Source organism: Pteropus alecto, unplaced genomic scaffold (assembly GCF_000325575.1).
Source record: "Pteropus alecto unplaced genomic scaffold, ASM32557v1 scaffold122, whole genome shotgun sequence".
NCBI lineage: Eukaryota > Metazoa > Chordata > Mammalia > Chiroptera > Pteropodidae > Pteropus > Pteropus alecto.
Genome location: NW_006431917.1, coordinates 595,320 through 617,151, shown reverse-complemented (window position 1 = coordinate 617,151; position 21,832 = coordinate 595,320). Strand labels below are relative to the sequence as shown.

The window sequence follows — 21,832 nt, the reverse complement described above, 5'->3', positions numbered from 1 at the left end:
AAACCATGTTCTCTGATCATAATGCTTTGAAGCTGGAGATCAACTGTAAAAAGAAATCAGGAAGAATCACAAATACATGGAAATTAAACAACATGCTACTAAAAAATGACTGGGTCACAGAAGAAATAAAAAGAGATCAAGAGATACATCGAAACGAATGATAATGATAGTACAACATATCAAAACTTTTGGGACACGGCAAAAGCGATCATAAGAGGAAAGTTCATATTATTACAGGCCTAGCTCCAAAAACAAGAATGAGCCTATATAAACAACCTAATGCTTCATCTTAAAAAACTAGAAAAGGAAGAACAAATAAGGCCCAAAGTCAGCAGAAGGAAAGAAATTGCGAAAATTAGAGCAGAAATAAATAAAATTGAAAAAAAAAAACAATACAAAAAATAAATATAACAAGAAGCTGGTTTTTTGAGAAGGTTAATAAAATTGACAAACCCCTGGCTGGACTCATAAAGAAAAAAAGAGAAAGGACACAAATAAACAAAATCAGGGATGAAAGAGGGGAAATTACGACTGACATCGCAGAAATGCAAAGAATCATACAAGAATACTATGAAAAAGTATATAATAACAAATTTAATAACCTAGAAGAAATGGACTGGTACTTAGAAAAATACAGTCTTCCTAGACGGAATCAAGAAGATCTGGAAAATCTAAATAGACCAATCAGCAGTATGGAAATTGAAACAATCATCACAAACCTACCAAAAAAGTAAAAGTCCAGGACCAAATGGACTCACCAGAGAATTCTACCTAACATTCAAAGATTAAATACTTATTCTCCTCAGAGTCTTCCAAATAATCGAAGAGAAGGCAATACTTCCCAACTCATTTTATGAAGCCAGTATTACTCTGATACCAAAACCTGGTAAAGATAACACAATAAAAGAAAACTACAGACCATTATCTCTCATGAATACAGATGTAAAAATCCTAAATAAGATACTAGTGAACTGAATACAGCAACATATAAAAAAGATTATACACCATGATCAAGTAGGCTTCCTCCCAGGGGCACAGAGATGGTTCAAAATATGCATATCAATTAATGTGATACACCACATAAACAAGTTAAAAAATGAGAACCATACGATCATATCAATAGATGCAGAAAAAGCTTTCAACAAGATACAGCATCCATCTATAATCAAAACACTTCACAAAATCGATATAGAAGAAAAATAACTTAACATAATAAAGGCCATCTATGACAAACCCTCAGCCAACATTATACTTAATGATTAAAAACTAAAAAACTTTTCTCTAAGATGAGGAACAAGACAAGGCTGTCCACTCTCACCACTGTTATTCGATATAACATTGGAGGTCCTAGTGAGTGCAATCAGGCAAGAGAAAGATAGAAAAGGCATCAAGATAGGAAACGAAGAAGTCGAACTTTCACTATTTATGGATGACATGATTCTCTATATAGAAAACCCTAAAGACTCCACAGAAACACTACTAGAAACAATAAGCAAATACAGTAAAGTCTCTGGATACAAAATCAACGTTCAAAAATCCATAGTGTTCCTATATTCTAATAATGAAGCATCAGAAAAAGAAGTGGAAAAAATAATTCCTTTTGGAATTCCAACAAAAAGAATACAATACCTAGGAATAAATTTAACAAAACATGTGAAGGATCTATATGATGAAAACTACAAGATTTCTATTAAAAGAAATTAAAGAAGATACAAATAAGTGGAAAAATATTCTGTGTTCTTGGATTGGAAGACTTGACATAGTTAAAATGACCATATCGTCTAAAGCATTATACAGATTTAATGCAATCCCCATCAAAATCTCATCGGCATTTTTTAAAGAAATAGAAGAAAAAGTCATCAGATTTGTATGGAAGCACTAAACACCCCAAATTGCCAAAGCCATCCTGAGAAAAAAGAATAAGGCTGGAGGCATCACTCTGTCCAACTTCAAATTACAGTACAAAGTGACAGTAATCAAAACGGCATGGTATTGGAAGCAAAACAGACACACTGACTAGTGGAATAGAATCGAGAGTCCAGAAGTAAACTCATATTTATACGGGCAAATAATTTTCAACAAAAAATCCAAAAACATACAGTGAAGGAAGGAAAGCCTCTCCAATAAATGGTGCTGGGAAAAATGGAGAGCCATATGCAAAAGAATGAAATTAGACTGCTGTCTATCGCCACACACCAAAATTAACTCAAAATGGATCAAGGACCTGAATATAAGACCTGAAACAATAAAATGCATAGAAGAAAACATAGGGACTAAACTCAAGGACCTTGGACTTAAAGAGAACTTTATGAATTTGACCTCAAAGGGAAGGGAAGTAAAAGCAAAAATAAATGAATGGGACTACATCAAACTAAAAAGCCTCTGCTCAGCAAAAGAAACCATCAACAGGGTAAAGAGAAAACCATCTTAATGGGAAGATATATTTGCAAGCAACACCTTCGATAAGGGCCTAATATCCAAAATATACAAAGAACTCATATGACTCAATAACAACAGAAAACAAACAATCCAATAAAAAAATGGTTAGAGGACCTGTCGGAAGCCAGCCGACCAAGTCAAACCGGGTACCTGAATGGGGGAGCGGGGACTGAGAAAAAAGAGAAGACAGACAGGGTGCAGGAAGGAGAACAGATCTCACAACTGTCTCTCCGAGTTTATTTCTTCGGCTCCTTTTTATACATATTCTGTTCCTTTGTGTATCCCAAGATAGACCAGACACTTCCCCCTAGAAGACATACAAATGGCCAACAAATATTTGAAAATATGCTCAACATCGCTAGCTATTAGGGAAATGCAAATCAAAACCACAATGAGACAGCATCTCACACCTGTTAGAATAGCTGTTATCGACAGGACAAGTAATAACAAATGTTGGAGAGGATGCGGAAAAAAATGAGCCCTCATACACTGCTGGTGGGACTGCAAATTGGTACAGCCAGTGTGGAAAACAGTATGGAGGTTCCTCAAAAAACTAAGAATTGATCTATCATATGATCCAGCAATCACTCTACTGGGTATTTACCCCAATGACTTGAAAACTCATATCCGAAAATATATTTGCACACCAATGTTCATAGCGGCACTATTCACAGTGGCCAGGACATGGAAGCAGCTGAAGTGTCCTACGATAGATGATTGGCTGAAGAAGCTGTGGTACATATATATGCAATGGAATATTACTCAGCCATAAGAAGAGATGAAATACGGCCATTTGCGACAACATGGATGGACCTTGAGATAATCATGCTAAGCGAAATAAGCCAGACAGAAAAAGTTGAAAACCACATGATATCACTTATTTGTGGAATAAAAACCTAAAAGCACCAAATGAACAGGACAAGCAGAGACTCATGAACATGGACAGTGGACTAGTGGTTACCAGAGGGTATGGGGTAAAGGAGGAGGGGAGAGGTAGACAGGCTAAAGGGGGTCAAATATAGTGGGTAGGAGGAGGGCGAAGTGGGTAAAGGGGATCAAATATATGGTAGCTGAAGGAAAGTGGACTTTGGGTGGTAATCACACACTAGAATATATAGATGTCAAATTATAGTGTACACCTGAAAATTATATAATTGTATTAACCAATGGTACCCCAATAAACTTAATTTTTTAAAAAATTTAAAAATAAATAAAATAAAATGATAGATAAAAAATGTTCTATAATTTATTTCTCAGTTTTGTAAATTCTTAAAAACACATTAACACATTATTGGAATGAAAAATGAAGTTACTTTCTTTACAAGAAAATAAGTATGATTTGACCGAATGGCTTGAAAATGAGAATTTACTTTGTTCCAATATAAATGGGTAATAATGCTTTCTGTAAAGTAAATGTGGTAAGTCTGCAACTCCAAGATTTTGATGAAAATATTTTAAAATATATGATTAAAGCATTTTAATTCAAAACTATTATATTAACAAAGATATAATTAATAATATTTCAATATTCTCAAACCTTTATAAGTATACTAGACTAAACTAGGTGCTTCTAAGAGAAAAAGTTACAAGGCATAATTAATAGTCATCCAATAAATACTGATTAAAGCTTTTTGGTATATGTCTTAGAAGCTAAGAAAAAAGATGACTGGATAACAAATGCTTTTGCAAACCTGGTGTCTTCCAATTCTTTGTTCACAACAAAATTAAAGGACAACTTGAGTGATCCACTGATTAAAAATTTTTTGATCATAGAACACTATGTAATTACTTTGTATGTATCTGAAAGAGTTTAAAAAAATCGATGATGTTATAATAACAAATTTCTTCTATTTTTTGTTTATATAAACATGGTTTCTGGATGCTTTCAACTATAAAAAACAAAACATAGGATTGGAAATGATGCTTAATAATCTCATTCTAGCAATAAGATATACTCATGTACTAATAAATGAACTATGTGAAAAAAAGACCCATAATTTTTAAGAAATGTATATTCAAAAAAGATAATTAAACAATGTAACTTTTAATCCAAATTTATACTATTTTATTTTGACCTCATGTTCACAGAATATTTTAAAGATTAAAATTTCAATTTACATAAATTTTATAGCAAAGAATTATGCTATGGTGATCAATAAATAAGACCTTCAAGCATAAAAATATTCTATGATATAATTTTGTGTAAAAATAGGAATAAAAATATGATTAAAGAGAAAAAAGAATATAAATTGGTTAAAGAACTTGTTCATGTATATGTCTGATGGTACCCAATCATTAGGGGTTTAGATTCCACTGAGTTATTTAAAGTAGTGATTTAATACTTTAATTTTAACATAAGACATTAGCATTATGCTAAAAATTAGAAACCTTGCATCTGCTTAAGCCTATAATGAAAAATTTATGCATTAACTTTAAAAAATTTACAAGGTTTAAACAGTTCTTCAAAATTTATTTAGGAGACTCATGAGCTAAAAGTGTTGAATGACTCCTAGGTCATTGCTTAGAGTGGAATTGATGGGTTTCACTGTATCTTTTTAAAGAAATGTTTCCCAGTTTCTCAGTCACAGTAGCTACATCTCAAGTACGGAACAGCCATAGGTGATAAGTGGCTACCATAAAGAACAGTGTAGATATAGAACATTTACATCATTGCAGAAATTTCTATTGGACAAATACTGTTATAGGAATTCTCCTATATTTTCTTAAAATTGATATAGGATTCCAATTTTAGATTTTCTGTATAATAAGTAAAATTTAAAAGACAATTATCCCAATACCATAGTGTATATATAGTTCATTATTTCCCCATTTTTTCATGTTATTTTTATCATATGCAAATGTCCTAAAATTATATGGTTGTTTCTGGACTCTGTGTTATTTCACCTATTGGGCCAATTAACAATTAACACAGGGTTTTAATTATTCTAGCTTATAATATATTTTATTATTTGTTAGGGGGTGTCTCTCTAATTTGTTCCTTAAAAATTTCTTCCTCAGTTATTTGTAGATCTTTTTTTCTAAATTCTGAAATCAATATGTCAAATTTTTTGTTTTAATTGAAGCTGCAAATAATTTCCAAATTAATTTGGAGGAAAACTGACACCTTTATAATATTGTCTTTCTATTTCTGTATTACTTGGGTTTCTTTTATGTTCTTCAATGATATTTTATAACTTTCTGCACATATTTTAATTAGATTTATTCAGACACATTTTCAAGTTTTGTTTTAGGTTACATTTTAGTTTGATACTGTTGGCATAATCAAATCTATTGATTTTTATAGGTTAACCTCTTATCGAGAGTTTGTCGATGGGTTTTCTATGTATATATATATCATTTGCACATGATAACGATTAATGCCTAACAATTATAGAATACTTAAATGATGTCACATGCAGTTATATGATTTGTAGCTATTAATGCACATAATACTTTTAAAAACTCTATGAGGTTAGCTATCTCCATTTAATAGAGAAGTTAGGTAGTTTACAAAAAGTCACACAGCTATTAAGTAGCATAGCCAAATTTCAAATCATGACCTTAACCTTTATTTTCTTCCCAATCTCTATATTTTTTTAATTTTTCTCATTGACTAGTTCATTCATTATTATTGTTAACAAATAGTGATGGAAGGCATTCACATCTTACTCCTTACATTAATGGTCATGCCTCTAATTTTCATTGTTAATTACAATGTTTGCTGCAGTTTTTCTGGGCACAGGCTTTCACTATGCCAATAGTCTTTTCTCTCAATGTGAATCTATTTGTGTTTCATAAATTTTGAATTTTCAAAGACTTTTCCACATTCATTATGTTCATAAGGTTTTTTTGTAGTATGAATTCTCAGATGCCCGATGAGATCCAACCTCTGAATGAAGCCTTTTCCATATTAAGCACACTTAAAGGGGGCCATTGCAATAGAGGATGACTTATGGGAAGATTTTCCAGGCTTATTCATGATATTTCTTTGATACATGGTTTCTCCAATGATTAAGTTAGTCTAAATTATGTTTCATACTCTTTATAGAGGTATTTTCTTGTAAAATTAAATTCTGTGTTCACAGGAGACATTTTTCCAACCCTTTCAAACTGCCTTTCTCCTCAGTCAATGTTTTCTTAAGTATGGTTGCAACTCCTTTCACAAATCTTTGCTCTTTTGTTTCCATCTGCTCACCAACTTCTCAGTCTTCTAACAAAAAATAACAAATAACTTATAAAAATTTTCAGCAGTATATTTAAATAAAATTTCAGAAATGTGAAGTTGATTCTTTAGCTTCAGGACTTGTCCCCCAAAATAGAGAAATCCAAGTGCAAATATTCCACATCGCCTTGTTTTTAGAAGGAAAACTCTTTAGAATACTTAAGAGTAGACAAATAACATGTATTTAGTGTAAAGAATTTTAAATGTTTTTAATGTGACTTTACACAGTGCAGAAATCAGGGAAATAAACAGATCCAAAAAGTGACAAATGACAAGACTAAAATGTAAAAATATGTACAATGAGAATAATTTATCTAGGATGACTACAAAGAAAGTAGAATGATCAGAAAATGTCACGCAGTTAAAAAATGACATATTTAAGAACATGCATTTATATACACTCACTTCCAAAATTCCACTAAAATAAAAAAAAGAGAAAAAATGATATATAAGCACAAGAACAAATAATTGGAGAAAGTACAAGAGAATATGATCTATGTTATATTTTTAAAAGCCGAAAAATTGAGGATGGACTGTTCATGGACAGTAAAGCTAAAGGAAATGAAATGAAGTATTTATAAAGAAGAATGTCTAGAAGTTGATTTGTGTCACAAAATCCAAGTATCTCAAAGATGGATAGAACAAGACAACTCAAAAGGTGAGCATGAAGGCTATAGCTGAAAATAATATATGGAACTCTTACACTTCCTACCTTACAGAATCTGTAGTAACTACTCCTCCATGCCAGGAGATAGAATTACATTTCATGCAAAAACTGAATCAGAGAGGCTCCAAGTACAGCCCTCAAGGAAGGAAGAACAAATAGGAGGATGTGAAAATTTACATACTGAATGGCAAGACTCCCCACTCCCATCCCTTCTATTTGCCATCCCCCAGAATACTGACAGCCAAAAGTGTACCTTTGTGTAAGAGATGGGAGAACTCTTTCTGGAGAAACTGAATAGACTCAGGGAAGAGATGTGAACATAATAATTGTGCTACTTTCTCAACCCCCAAATGCCTGAGTTCCTGCCAAGTAACACCATGTGAAGCCCCCTAGTTAATACAAGTCTTTCCCTGACACACAACTCAAATCAGTTCTTTCATGCATTCATACTTAAAGGTAAATGAACAGCAAAGGATCACCAAATATGTAAAAGATGTCTTTCAATCTCTAGCAGTAAAAATAGGAATTGGAAATAATTGAAGAAATCTGAGAAAATGGAGCAAAGCCAGGATAAAAAGAGCTTAAAAACAGTAAAAAATATTGTAGAAATTCCAAAAGAATGGAACCATCAAAGATGTATATAACATAATATAGCACAACATAACATAAAAGAACCAACATAATAAGAAAGTACTTTTGGAAATTAAAATTGTGGCTGATAAATTTTAAGAGTTCAAGAGAAATCTAGAAAATAAGGGTTAGGAAATCTCCCAGGAAGGAGAACTAAAATAGAAATAGATTAAAAATAAAAGACAATATGCCCTCCTCAAAAGCAAAAGATTTTGAAGTTTAACAGATGAATTTTATTAAAACTTTAAGAAACAGATTATATACCATTCTTATTTAAACTGTTCTAGATCAGTGAATCAGGAAACTATAGCCCGTGGACCACATCCAGCTACCTGTTTAAAAGGCGAGCATGAAGGCTATGACTTAAAATAATATATGGAACAGTTACATTTGTAAGTAAAGTTTAAGTGGAATATAGCCACAATCATCAATTTACATATTATCTATAGCTGTTTTCACTCCAACAGCAGAATTGAGTAGTCCATAAAGCCTAAATATTTAATATCTGACCCTATAAGAAGAGTTTTCTGAACTCTGTTCTAAAGCACAGGGGAAAAAAGCTTATAAAGTCTTTTCATGAAGAGAGAATAACAGCAAATTCTGACAAAAAATGCAGAGCCCCATAAAAGACAGATCTCCTTATGTATATTAAGACAAAACCTAAAATAAAAGCTTAGCAAATAGAAGTCAGCAGCATATCAAAAGAATTAATAAGACACAAGCAAGGAGAGTTCCTGGTAGAACTACTGCAAAGCTGGCTTAATATTCAAAGCCTCCACACACACAAAAAGTTATTTAAAAATTTATAGAGAAATTAAAGAAATAGAGAGGTCTACAAATGGAAGACTTAATATAGTAAAGATGTCCACTGTCCTCTAACTGATTTGTAGATTTAATACAATCTCAATCTAATCCTCAATAGGTTTTTTTTTTGATATGGAACTAGATAAGGTGATTCTAAAATTTATATGGAAATAGCAAGGGCATAGAAGAGCCAAGACAATTTTGAAGAAGAAAAACAAAGAGAAAGGACTTGCTTTACTAGATATCAACACTTATTAAATTAGTTTGCTGCTGACACAAGATAGACAACTAGAATAATAAAAATAAATTAAGCACCAGAAATAGGTTCCCACAAAAATGGGTACTTGATTCATGACAAAGGTGGCACACCAGAGTTATATGGAAAGAATGGTCTTTTCAATAAACTCTGCTGTATTATTTGGATGTCCATAGGGAAGTCAGTTAAACTTGATACCTATCTCACACCATACAGAAAAATCAATTCCATGTAGACTACAAACCCAAATTTTGAGGGCAAAACAATAAGCCCTTTAGAAGATAATATCAGAAAATATCTTCATGAACTTGGATTGGGAAAATAATTATTAAACAGGACACACAAATCATTAGTCATAAAAGATTTACAAAACTGACTACATTAAACTAAGGAACATCTGTTCATCACAAGATGCTGTTAGGAAATGGAGAAAGTAAGATATCAAATGGGAAAAGATAAGTGCAGCACATACATCCCACGAAATACTCTTATCTGTATTGAAAGGTTTTTTTTCAACTTAAGAAAAAAAAGCAACTAACTCAGTAGAAAACTGGGCAAGAGTCCTGGATCAACAATTCATAAAATGGGAAAGTCATACGTAAAAAACATATGAAAAAGTGTTCAACCTTGCAAGTACTTAGTAAAAAGCAAATCAAAACTACAAAGATATACCTCAATAAAACACAAACAAAAAACTACAATGAGATACCACTTATATGTTCACCACAATGGCTAAAAATAAAAAGATCAGTAATAGCAAATGTTGGCAAGTCTGTGGAGCAACACGTCACACTTCTGATGTGAATATAAATTGGAATAAACATTTTGAAAAATAGTCTGGCATTATCAAACTGAAGTTGAAATTATACACAACCTATTAAACCATAATTTGCTGCTATGTATATAAGTGACAGAAATGCATGCACATATGCATCAGGAGGTATATATAAGAATGTTCATAGTAGCATTATTTATAAGAGCTACGAATTGGAAAAAACTCAAATTTCAACCATAGAATGGATAAATTGTGGTATAGTCATACAAAAGAAAACTAGTTAGCAATAAAAATTGAAAAAACTAGTTATATACAACAGCACGAACAAATCATGCAACTATAATATTGAACAAAGGAAGTCAAGCATGAAAATATATATGATTCCATTTGCATAAAGTTCAAAACACTAAACCATAATCTTTAGGAATACATAGTTAGGTTATAAAAATATGAAGAAATAAGGAGAGTGATTACCATAAAAGTTAGGATATTGTTATATTTAGGAAGAGTGGGGATAGTGATTGCAAGACATCAGTGAAGTGCTTCTGGGGAGCTGGCAATGTTCTATTTCTTAACCAGGGTACTGATTACATAGATGTTAATTTAATAATAATTTGTTAAGCTATACATTTGTTTTAAGCATTTTTGTTGTGTTTGTTATTTGGATATCCATAGGGAAATCAGTTAAACTTACCACAATATGAATGAATAGTAAGAAAAAAGCAGAAAGGTAGTAAGGCTGGAGTTGGGCTAGCAGGAAGGTGGCAACTTTCATTACAAAATGGGGGTAGTATGGGAGAGTTTTTAAAGCAAAACTCAAAAGCAATAAAAGGACAATGGGAGATATGCCTATGGTTCTAAATTTATGATTCTGAGGCATTTCACAATGGATGAAAAGATCTAAATGAGAAAGAAATGAAAAATTAACTTATGTGTCAAACAGTTTTGGTAAGACCAGAATTTCAAAAGCCTGAATACATAAGCAAATAACTATATGAAATCAAGTGAAAAATGAGGATGCAAGTAAAAGGGAAAATAATCATGAAAACAAGGGTTCAAAGGAAGTAGAGAGAATATACGTAAGAATATCCAGAAGATAAGTAAGGTTGACCCTCTAAATTTCAATAAAAAGAGAGCCTTGAGGTATAAGCAATATCTGGAAGTGCCATCTAGGTATTTGAGAAGGTTATATCAGTGCCACTCAAATGATTAGGAGCTTTAAAAAAAATCACATTGGAAAACATTTTAGAGATGTTATCCTCTAAACTGTCACGTGACTTTGGACTATTCACACATGTGTCACTTACTCACCTGAATGTCTTCATAACATTTCTTCCTCTACAATCCATGGCTCTTCTTCCTGCTCCAACTCGAAACGACATCTGGTATTAATGCTAGGGAGAAAGAACCATCAGAATTTAGGCTGAATATAGAAAGCTATATGGCTTCTAATGAATGAGCAAAGTGTAGTTTCTGGGGATGCATAATTAAGTCTCCTGTGAAATACAACAAAGGCTGGAATATACACACACACACACACACACACACACACACACACACACACACACATATATACATACATATATTAGTGATATACATATATCACTACAACTCAAGGCTGTCCTCCCCATGCCATATAAAGCCTTTCATATTTCAGAAATGGAGTATCTCATTTTCACAAAACGTTTGTCCTTACTAATAATAGGCTATAGTTCTCCAGCATCACATCCCTATACAAATTCCTCTGAGCATGTTTCAATTGTTGCCATTCCTCTTAAATAAAGTCAATAGCCATAGCCTTGAATGTTTCCTTTAAACACATTCCTAATCAATTTGAGAGCACTGGTTGATGTTTCCTGAAAGCATTCAGGGGTTAGAATTCATAAAAAGTTACATAAATGCCTAATATTTATCGTTTTATTTTGTATTCTAGGAGGGAATTAGTCATATTTACCATATTTTCTATAAGAACAGATTTTTTGATGCTTTGGCTAACTTAAATCTTCATAATCTCTTGTATGTGAAAGAGGAGATCTGATATGGAGATAGAATTGTAGAAAAGATGGCTATGTAATTCACTGGGATAGGCTATATAGCAAAGGGTGCTGTTAGCAGAAGGCAGTAAAAGGAACATTTAAATTCCAATTTTGGACATGTAAAATTCAAGTATTCTACAGAACAACGAGGTAAAGAGATCCATCAGACTGTTAATATGATTATCAGGAACTCAAAAAGGGACTAGAATGGAAATGAGTAATTTAATAATCATCAATCTATAACTAGTAGCTGAAGCCACTGCAGAGGTATGTAATAATTCATGGAGGCTGTGCCAAATGTGATGAGAAGAGGTGGGGAAAGGGCACCAACAGAATTCTACAAATAATTCTACTTAAAAAACAGACAGAAGAAAAGGATTTGTTAATGACAAATTGTTTTTAAGTTGTCAGAGGATTTTAATCAGCACCATGAGAAAATAATATGATAACAATAAGGAAAATATTTCAGATTTTTTTTTTTAACGATTTTTACGGAACTTTATTTTTTTAATTAATTATTTTTATTATGGTTTGTATTGCCGCAGGTTCGAGGTTCCAAGGTAAGGTGTACAAGGCTCAGGTAGTAGGAATGAAATGCGGGGAGCTGTGGGCAACTGCGACATAGCTCTTTACTTCAGAAACGGCACAGCCCGCCTGGCAGGGTGGTGGCGTTATCCAGCAAAGGAACAGACAGCCTCTCAGGGTGGCAGCATCTTTATATACACAGGTTAGAAAATAGTAGCACAGTGCTAGATAATAGAAGCCCACACATGCAGACCAGACACATGGTTACATAGGGGAGAAGTGCTAAGTCACTTCCACTCGAAAGTTAGCTGCTAAAGGAGTCAGGAGGGAACCTGTAGACAGCCATCTTTCTTTCTCCAAACATGGTGACATTGGTTAACGAAATCCAATCAAGAAATAAACATTATTACATCTACATCAGCTCCTATTCAAGTTTTGCCATTTGTGCAATTACCTTCTTTGCACTAAAGAACCCATTTCAAAATCACACGTTGCATTTAGATGTTATGTCTCTTTAATCTCTTTAGTCTGAAACAATTTCTCAGTCTTGCCCTGACTTTTATAATCTTGACACTTTTGACGATTATAAGCTAATCTTTGGAGAACCTCTATCCAATCTGGTTTTCTCTGATGCTTCCTCATGATCAGGTTTTGCATTTTGGAAGGGATGCCACAGATGTGGTGCTGCATTCTCCTCAGGATATATCAAAAGGCACATGATGACAATTTATCCCTTTACTAGTAACATTCTTATTGATCGATTAATAAGGTATACCTGCCAGCCTTCTCCACTGTAAAATGACTCTTTTCCCTTTGTAATTAGTAAAGATTTGGGGGAAAGTATTCTGAGACCATATAAATACCCACTCTTTATCAAATTTTCAATTCGTTAATTTATATCAATAGGGACCTGTTATTGTGTATTTCATTCAAAGTTTGTAATCTATTTCTATTATTACTTATATTAATATGCAGTTTGTCCTAGATTTGGCAAGTGGACACCCCTTCTATCTGACTTCTGTGGCCTTTTTTAACAAGTCTCTATCAGTTTTTGAGCACTTACTTCCCCATACATGCTGTTCCAGGATCATCTTGTATTTGTCCTGTCCCAACATGGAATCAATCATTTCTTCAAGGAGCCCTTGTTCCTATTAGTGAAGAAAATGATATTTAAAGGCTATGATCTGGGTATTAGTGTGCTCATTGCTTTTGGAGTGTCACTGCTCCCAGGCTCTGTCTCAGTGATCAAAACTAACGAATATAAGTAACAATACACATAGATTGCATGCACACATTTACATTTATATTTATTTTTATATCTATGTATATATGTATAATGAAAATTATAAGTTCACACTGATACTTCCACTTCTAATCTAAAACCACTGAGTTCATTCTAGTCTCGTCCCTTTTCATATGCGTAACTCCTTTCCCTGACAGAGAAGTGTTTGCTCTCACATATGTATATATATATATATACATTTAATATGCGTACATACAAAATATATTTAATCTCTCTAGAAGTGATCAGTATCCCAATTTCCACTGCCATACTCTCACTGCTGTAGGCCATCACAGCTTCATTGGCATGTATGCCTACCTTGCTTAGCTCCATCTAATAGCTTTAGGATTATATTGTTCAAAAGAGAAGGGAAAGGGAACAATTTTTCCCAGCTAGGTCAGAGATATGTGATATGAGAAGGGCTTAATCCACTGTTGTTGGACTTAAAGATGGAGGAAGGGGGCCATGAACCAAGGAATTTGGAAGCTTCTAGAAGCTGCAAATGGCTCTCAGCTTACAACCGGCAAGACAATGGAGACCTTGTGGATTTACAAACACAAGTAACTAAATTCTACCAATAACCCAAATAAGCAGGAAACATTGCCGACGTTTGATTTTAGTCTGGTGAGACCTGTATTGGACTTTTGACCTATAGAATTTTAAGAAAATAAATTTTTGTTGTTTTAAGTCACTAAGTTTGTGGGCATTTGTTACAGCAGCAAGAGAAAACTAACACAATGCTCATTTAATTTTCAACAAAGGTATCAAAGACATCTACTGTTGAAATACCATTTGTAACAAAATAGTACTGAAAGAATTTAACATCCATATAGAAAAATAAAGAACCTCAACCCCTACCTGACACCATGAATAAAAATTAATTCAAGATAAATCCTAGACCTAATATAAAAAGCTACAATTATGAAGTTTCCAGAAAAAAAATATAGGTAACTATCTAAATATCTTTACAACTTGACAGTAGCCAAGTTTCTTAGGTTATAGAAAGTAATAACTACAAAAGAAAAAATTAGTAAATTAACTTTATTAAAAAAAACTTTTGCTAATCCAAAGACACTATTAGAAAAATGACTAGGTAACCCAAAGGCTAGAAAGATATTCTCAAAGCATTTGTGTGTCATAGGACTATATAAATATATATTTTTTTACCAACTAGATTACTGATTTATTATGAAAGATATTAAAGGATACAAATCAACAGCCAGATGAAGAGATACATAGGGTGAGGTCCTAAACAAAGGAGTTTCTGTCCTTGTGGAGTTTGGGGCCTGGCATGATAGCACATGGAAGTGTTCCCCAACAAGGGAGGACTATATTTTTATATACTTCTATAATGCAACAATCGAAATATAAACAAATCAATTAAAATGGACAAAAATATTTGAGCAGAAATTTCACAAAAGAGAATATTCAAATGGCCAATAAGCACATAAAAAGTGGTCAATACTAATACCAGTAGTGAAATGCGGATTAAAACCATTACAAGACACTACAGAACACCAATGAGATACATATCCAGAATGACAGCACTAAATGTTGGTGAAAATGTATGGAAATTGGAATTCTCATACATTGTTATTGGGGATGTAAAATGGTACAACTACTTTGGATAAAGATCTGGCAGTTTCTTATAAAACTGAACTTACACCTATATACTATGTCCAAGTAATTCCACTCCTAGGTGTTTATCCGAAAGAAATGAAAACACGTGTTCATAAAAAGATATGTCTAAGAATGTTTATAACAGCATTCCTCATAATAGCCAAAAAACTGGAAATATCCCAGAAGTGTAACAGAATGGGTAAAGAAAATGTGATATAATCATACAACGGAATACAATTCAGCATTAAGAACTACTAAGATACACCACAAATACACACACACACACACACACACACACACAACATAGATGAATTTTTAAAACGTTATACTGAGTGAAAGAAGCATTACACAAAAGAACACAAATTCTATTATCTCATTTACATGAAGTTCTAGAAGAGACAAAATTAATCTACAGTTGGAAAACATTGGAACAGTACTTGCTTCTGGATTGGGGATGAGAACTAACTGGGAAGGAGCATGAGAGAAGTTTCTGCGGTGACGTTATTTTTCTTTCCTTTGATAGGATTTTGGTTTGCAGGATATGAATTTGTTAAAATTCAAATGGTACATTTAAGATGTGTTTCATTGTAATATAAATTTACCTATAAAACTGTAACTAAATATTGAACTTCAGTTAGCAATATGCATGCTAAGGTGTTTAGGGGTTAAGTATACTGATGTCTGCAACTTACTTTCAAATACATCAAAAAATAGATCAGTTCATGGATAAATAGAGGATTAAATAGATGGCTAATTATATGATAAAGCAAGTATAACACAACATTAAGTGTAGTACCTAGGTGGTGAATATATGAGTACACATATAATTCTTTTAAGTTTTCTATATGTTTGAATATTTTCATAAGAAAATGTTGGTTAAAATATAAAAATATAATTATCAACCTATAATTCTATACTGAACAAAGATTCACAGATACAGAGAATATTTTGAGGGTTATCAGATAGGAGGGGGGTTGGGAAGGTAGGTGAAGAAGCGGGAAGGGATTAAGAAGTACAAAATGGTAGTTACAAGATAGTCATGGAGATACATAGCGTAAGGAAGATAGTCAATAATATAAGGTAATAACTACGTACGGTATCAGAGGGGTATTAGATTTATTGGGGTGATCACTTTGTGAGAAACATAGATGTCTAATCACTATGTTGTATACCTGAAACTAATATTGTATGCCAAGTGTAATTGAAAAATAAAAAGTATTATTAAAAAATTTTTTAAAAATGTGAAAATAATGAATTTGGGCTCCCTGAGTGAGAGGTTGAAATAAAAGCCCACCTGGAGCTGTAACATGTTTGTAACATTTTTTTCCCCTCAGGATTATGCATGTGCTAATAAATCAAATAAGGAACTTTGTTATTGTAAAGATAGCTAGGGAGGACCAATAGAACATAATAATGAAGAGTCAACTGTTGCTAGCTATGAAGTAAGCAACTGTTGTCATAAACAAAGTAATACTGTCTTGTGACAAAGTGGCACATGGTAATTGCTAGCACTAGTAGGGCATCTGTGTGCACTTACTGTAAGGCCTAGGGTAGATGGCACTGTGCCCCTGACAGAACAGGGCTGGGTAGGGCACTCTGAGAACATGTCAATAGGTTTGGAGATAGATTTCAACAGGTTCAGGCTGTGAGATCTTAAATAAATCACAATGAACTGTCTTTGCATATCTCTTCCCATTTTTCTACACAATGGGAAGTTTTTCTTTTCCCTGTTTTTCTAACTCTTAAACTTCTGTGACAGGTGTTAGTTTTTTTTTTTTTAAATATTACTTTCTTCTGGTGTTTTTGTCATAATAACGTGACAACTACGAACAGAAAAAAAAGAATGAGAATGTTTTAGGCAAATGACTGAGTATTTTCAATAACAGACCCTCCAAACAAAAGCCGTGGTTGTACTTCAGGTGGAAGGAAAATTATGCAAGGAAGAAAGGTAAGTAAAGAAAGTAGTAAACTTGTGTGTAATCAAACAGTTCATTAAACAATTATAAGAATGTCTCTATGTGTGTATATATTATTTTAATGCTTATGTTAAAAATTTAATAGGACATATTTAAATTGTCAAGGTCTAAAATTAATCAAAATTTTTATTTTCTGCCCAGCATAATGATGTTAGAATACTTCAACTCCAATCACTCTCCCATCAACTTATAAGCTACTGTTATTGGTATTTTTTTAGTCATATATTCATGTGTGTTTGTGTATGTGTGTGCATGTGTATACACACAGTATACACATATAACTAAAATATACCACAATGATAGAATTTAAGTTGGTAGAAGCAATGATTAATATTAAAGTATTCTAACATCATTACACTGTTGGGCAGAAAAAATAATAAGACTTTGATAACTTAAATATGTCCTGTTAAATTAAAATTTTAGCAAAAGCATCAATATAATGCAAATAGAAGGTATACTTTCCAAAAGAGTAGCAAATAAGAGAAGGGGAGGGGAACCAATCTAGAGGAGAAATAAAGGAGAGAAATGAAACATTGAAATGTTACATATAACATATATAGTGATGAGATACCATTCACAAAATAAAATAATAGAAATAAATACAAATTTGTCAGTAAAAGTCTGACTGGATAAATAAAATGTAAACATATGCTGTTTTCAAGAGATATATTAAAAGAACTATACAGAAAGGCCTAAAATGAGGGAACAAAACATTAGCAAAATACTGATCAAAAGGCTGGTGTAGCTATATTAGTATCAGATAAAATAGACTTTAAATAAAAGAATAAAAAGATCATAACATAATGATAAAATGTTCATCTTCATGAATATATAAAAATTCTAAAATTACGTATTACTAAAAATATACATAAATAAACCAAAATTAGTGAAACTACAAGAAAAATAATATTACATCCATAGTGGGAGATTTACGTATTTATTAATTGATAGATGAGACAGCAATCACTAAGATTATAGATTTGACAAAAAATTACAAACCTTATCTAATGGACATATATATCTTTAAATTTTATTATTAGTTTCAAGGATACAGTACATTGGTTAGACATTTACACAGTTTGTGAAATGATTCCTCTGATTTCTCTTTCTCTCCTCTGGCTCTACACCTAGTGGACATATATTTTTAAAATACTGTATATAATAACTGCAGAACACAAATTATTTAAAGACCCACTGAATATTCAGAAAAATTAAACAAATATTGGGCCATAAAGCAAATCTGAAAAAATGTCAATGGACTAATTTTATAGAGACCATCTTCACAGCCCACGAAAGCTGTTGTGTTAGATATATCATCAAAGAATAATTAGGAAAAAATCTATATGTTTAAGAAATAGCTTTCTAAATTATTTATGGGTAAAAGAAATCACAGCAGAAATTTAAAAGTAGTATTTAAAACAATGATGAGACTACTACATGTCAAAATATGAAGCATGCAGCCAAAGCAGTACATACAGTAAAAGTTACAAACTTAAGAATTTATAAGTATAAAAGTTAATTATCTAAGTATCCAACTTAAAATGTGAGGGAAAAATGGCAGAATAAACCAAAGGAAAGTAAAAGCACGGGAATAATAAGGTTTGAATAAAAAACAAAGGAAATAGAAAAAGAGCTGTCTCCCTAGAGGACATACGAATGGCCAACAAATATATGAAAAGATGCTCAATATCGCCATTAGGGATATGCAAATCAAAACCACAATGAGATACCATCTCACACCCGTTAGAATAGCTATTATCGAAAAGACAAGTAATAACAAATGCTGGAGAGGATGCGGAGAAAAAAGAATCCTCATACACTGCTGGTGGGACTGCAAATTGGTACAGCCACTATGGAAAACAGTATGGAGAGTCCTCAAAAAACTAAGACTTGATCTACCATATGATCCAGCAATCTCTCTACTGAGTATTTACCCCAAAGGCTTGAAAACCCATATCTGAAAAGATATTTGCACACTGATGTTCATAGCAGCATTATTCACGGTGGCCAGGACATGAAAGCAACCGAAGTGTCCTACGATAGATGTTTTGCTAAAGAAGCTGTAGTGAGTGCTCTGTCTTATGCATGTGCATCACGATGGGTCTCTGGGAACCTAAGAGAGAGTTGGTGACTCTGGCGGTTTGCTTTCCTCATTGAGTTGTGGGAATGGCTCTCGTTTCAGGTGTACATTGTGTGCACCCAGAGTCAGGAGCATGCTTGTGGGAGCGATCCAGTTCAGCATGTAGAGGAATGGCATTCAGTGAGCTGTGCCACCACTTCGGATAAAGAAAATATAACCATAGATGTGGAGGTCTCCTTGAGTCAGTCTAAGAGGTTACTAAAAGATGTAACTGAATTGTGGATCTTTAGTGAAATATTCTCCAACAAATCTCTATATGAGGGGCTGAATGCAGAGAACCATAGAACTAAGGTAATCTCTGTCTATTTTATGGTTTTTCTGGGTAAGTGTCCTAGGAAAACTGTGCCCAACCTTGGAGCCCCTGTACAGGTGCTTTGCTATTGCCCTATTCCTTTTTTCAGTCTTATCGCCTCTGATCTTGACTCTGCCACCAACTGCCTCTGTGACCTTGAGCTAGTCAGCTTTGTCAGTTTTTCCACCTGAAGCTATTGAAAAGAGGTCTAAATTGAGAGCGCTTCAAAATGGCGTAGACGATAGAGGCTCTGTTCATCCCTCTGGAGACCAAATGAAGGTTGTGATGGAAACAAGAGCAGCAGCAAAGAAAAATCATCTGGGTTCTAGATGAACAAGCCATACAACTAGGGAGAAGTCCAAGACAGCACTCTGCAATGGCAGAAGATAGGATGGGGTGAAAATGCAGGACATCCCAGTCCTGAGCGGCTGAGTGAGATGGAGGCTGTGGCAGTGGCAGGGGCAGATGCCTCCTAAAGTCTTAAAGGGGCTGCATCAGCGAGTAGATTTTCATGGTGCCGGACCTGCTCGCTCTGAGCACTAGCACTGGGCTGGCTGCTCCAGGGGGGACCAGGGACTACAGGGGAACACTGAGTTGTTGGAGTGAGGGCCATAAGCAAGGCTCACTTGGTACAGAAGTGCTGGAGGTATCCATTGTTCCCTGTTGAGCCCTCCCCCATACCAGTGCACTGGACACAGCTCTGCCATAGCCATGGCGTCATCAAACTGGATAATAGGGGTTGCTCCACCCAGAGGATTCCTGACACCCCACTTCCCCAAACTCGCGGCCCCACGAAAGCCACATCCAGGTGTATCCTCAGCGAGTCAGGTGCTCCTTGCTGAGACTCACACTGGTGGAGGCAGCTGACCTTGCTTTCTGATGTGGCCTTTTGAGGCAACTATAAGCACAGCATCTGTGGATTGCTTGCTGAATCTTAACAGGTGGCCCTGGAAGGGGACAGGCTGGGGCTAAACTTGGCCTGCAGCTGAACTTCTCTCAGGACTGTGCCACTGGACACCTACATCACAAATCTGCACTAATAAGACCGGGAGACTTAGGATCTTTGCTTAGTAGATAGAAACAAACACGGAAAGACAGCCAAAATGGGAAGACAAAGAAGCAGAAACCATATGACAGAACAGAACAGAGATCCAGATATAATGGAGTCAAGTAATCTAACAGATGCAGAGTTCAAAACACTGGTTATAAAGAGGCTCAATGAACTTTTGAGAAAAGTAGAGGACTCCAACAAAGAGATAAAAATGGAGATATAGATTATAAGAGGGAACCAGTCTGAAATGGAGAACACATTATCTGAGATGAGAAGCATATTAAATGGAATAAACAAAGGAATAAACAAAGTGAATAAAAAAGAGGATCACATGCCCTATCTAGAAGATAGGAAAGCCAATCAGGACACTCAAACAGAATGGCAAGAAAAAAGAGGTCAAGACTATAATGATGATTTAAGCAGGATATGGGACACTACTAAGGCTCCAAATATTCATCTGATCAGCGTAAGTGAGGAAAATTAAGATGTTGAACAGCTGTTTGAAGAAATAATGATGGAAAACTTCCCTAACCTGGTGAAGGAAATGGACATAAAACCCCAGGAAGCTCAGAAGATTCCAAAATTCAGGGATCTAAAGAGGCCCAGACCAAGACACATCATAATTAGAATGCCAAAGGTTAAATACAAAGAAACAATATTAAAATCAGCAAGAGAAAAACAAATAATTACATATAAAGGAACACCCATACGACTGGCAGCTGATTTCTCAAGAGTGACTATGCAGGACAGAGGGCTTGGCAAAAAATTTTTCAAAAGAATAAAGACCCAGGATATACAATCAAGAATAATTTATCCAGCAAAGCTATCATTTAGAGATGAAGGACAGATAAAGAGCTTCCAGACAAAAATAAACTAAAGGAATTTATCAGCATCAAGCCAGAATTACAGGAAATGTTGGAGGGACTTCTTTAAGAAGAAAAAACAGGTATCAAAAACACGAATAAAGAATGGTAACAACTACATTCCTATCAATAAGTGCCTTAAATGGAAAAAAATTAAGTGCTCCAACCAAAAGATAGAGTGGCTGAAAGAAAACAAGACCCCTACATATGAAAAGGAAGGGAATAGAAAAAGATATTGCTGTGATGAACCTAGA

The 21,832-nt window shown here is 33.8% G+C and overlaps 1 pseudogene; it reads left to right on the top strand.

Moving 5' to 3' along the window:
* The window catches only part of LOC102882029, a 60,347-nt pseudogene extending 40,559 nt beyond the window's left edge, over positions 1–19,788 (top strand).
* Positions 19,789–21,832: the final 2,044 nt, after the last annotated feature.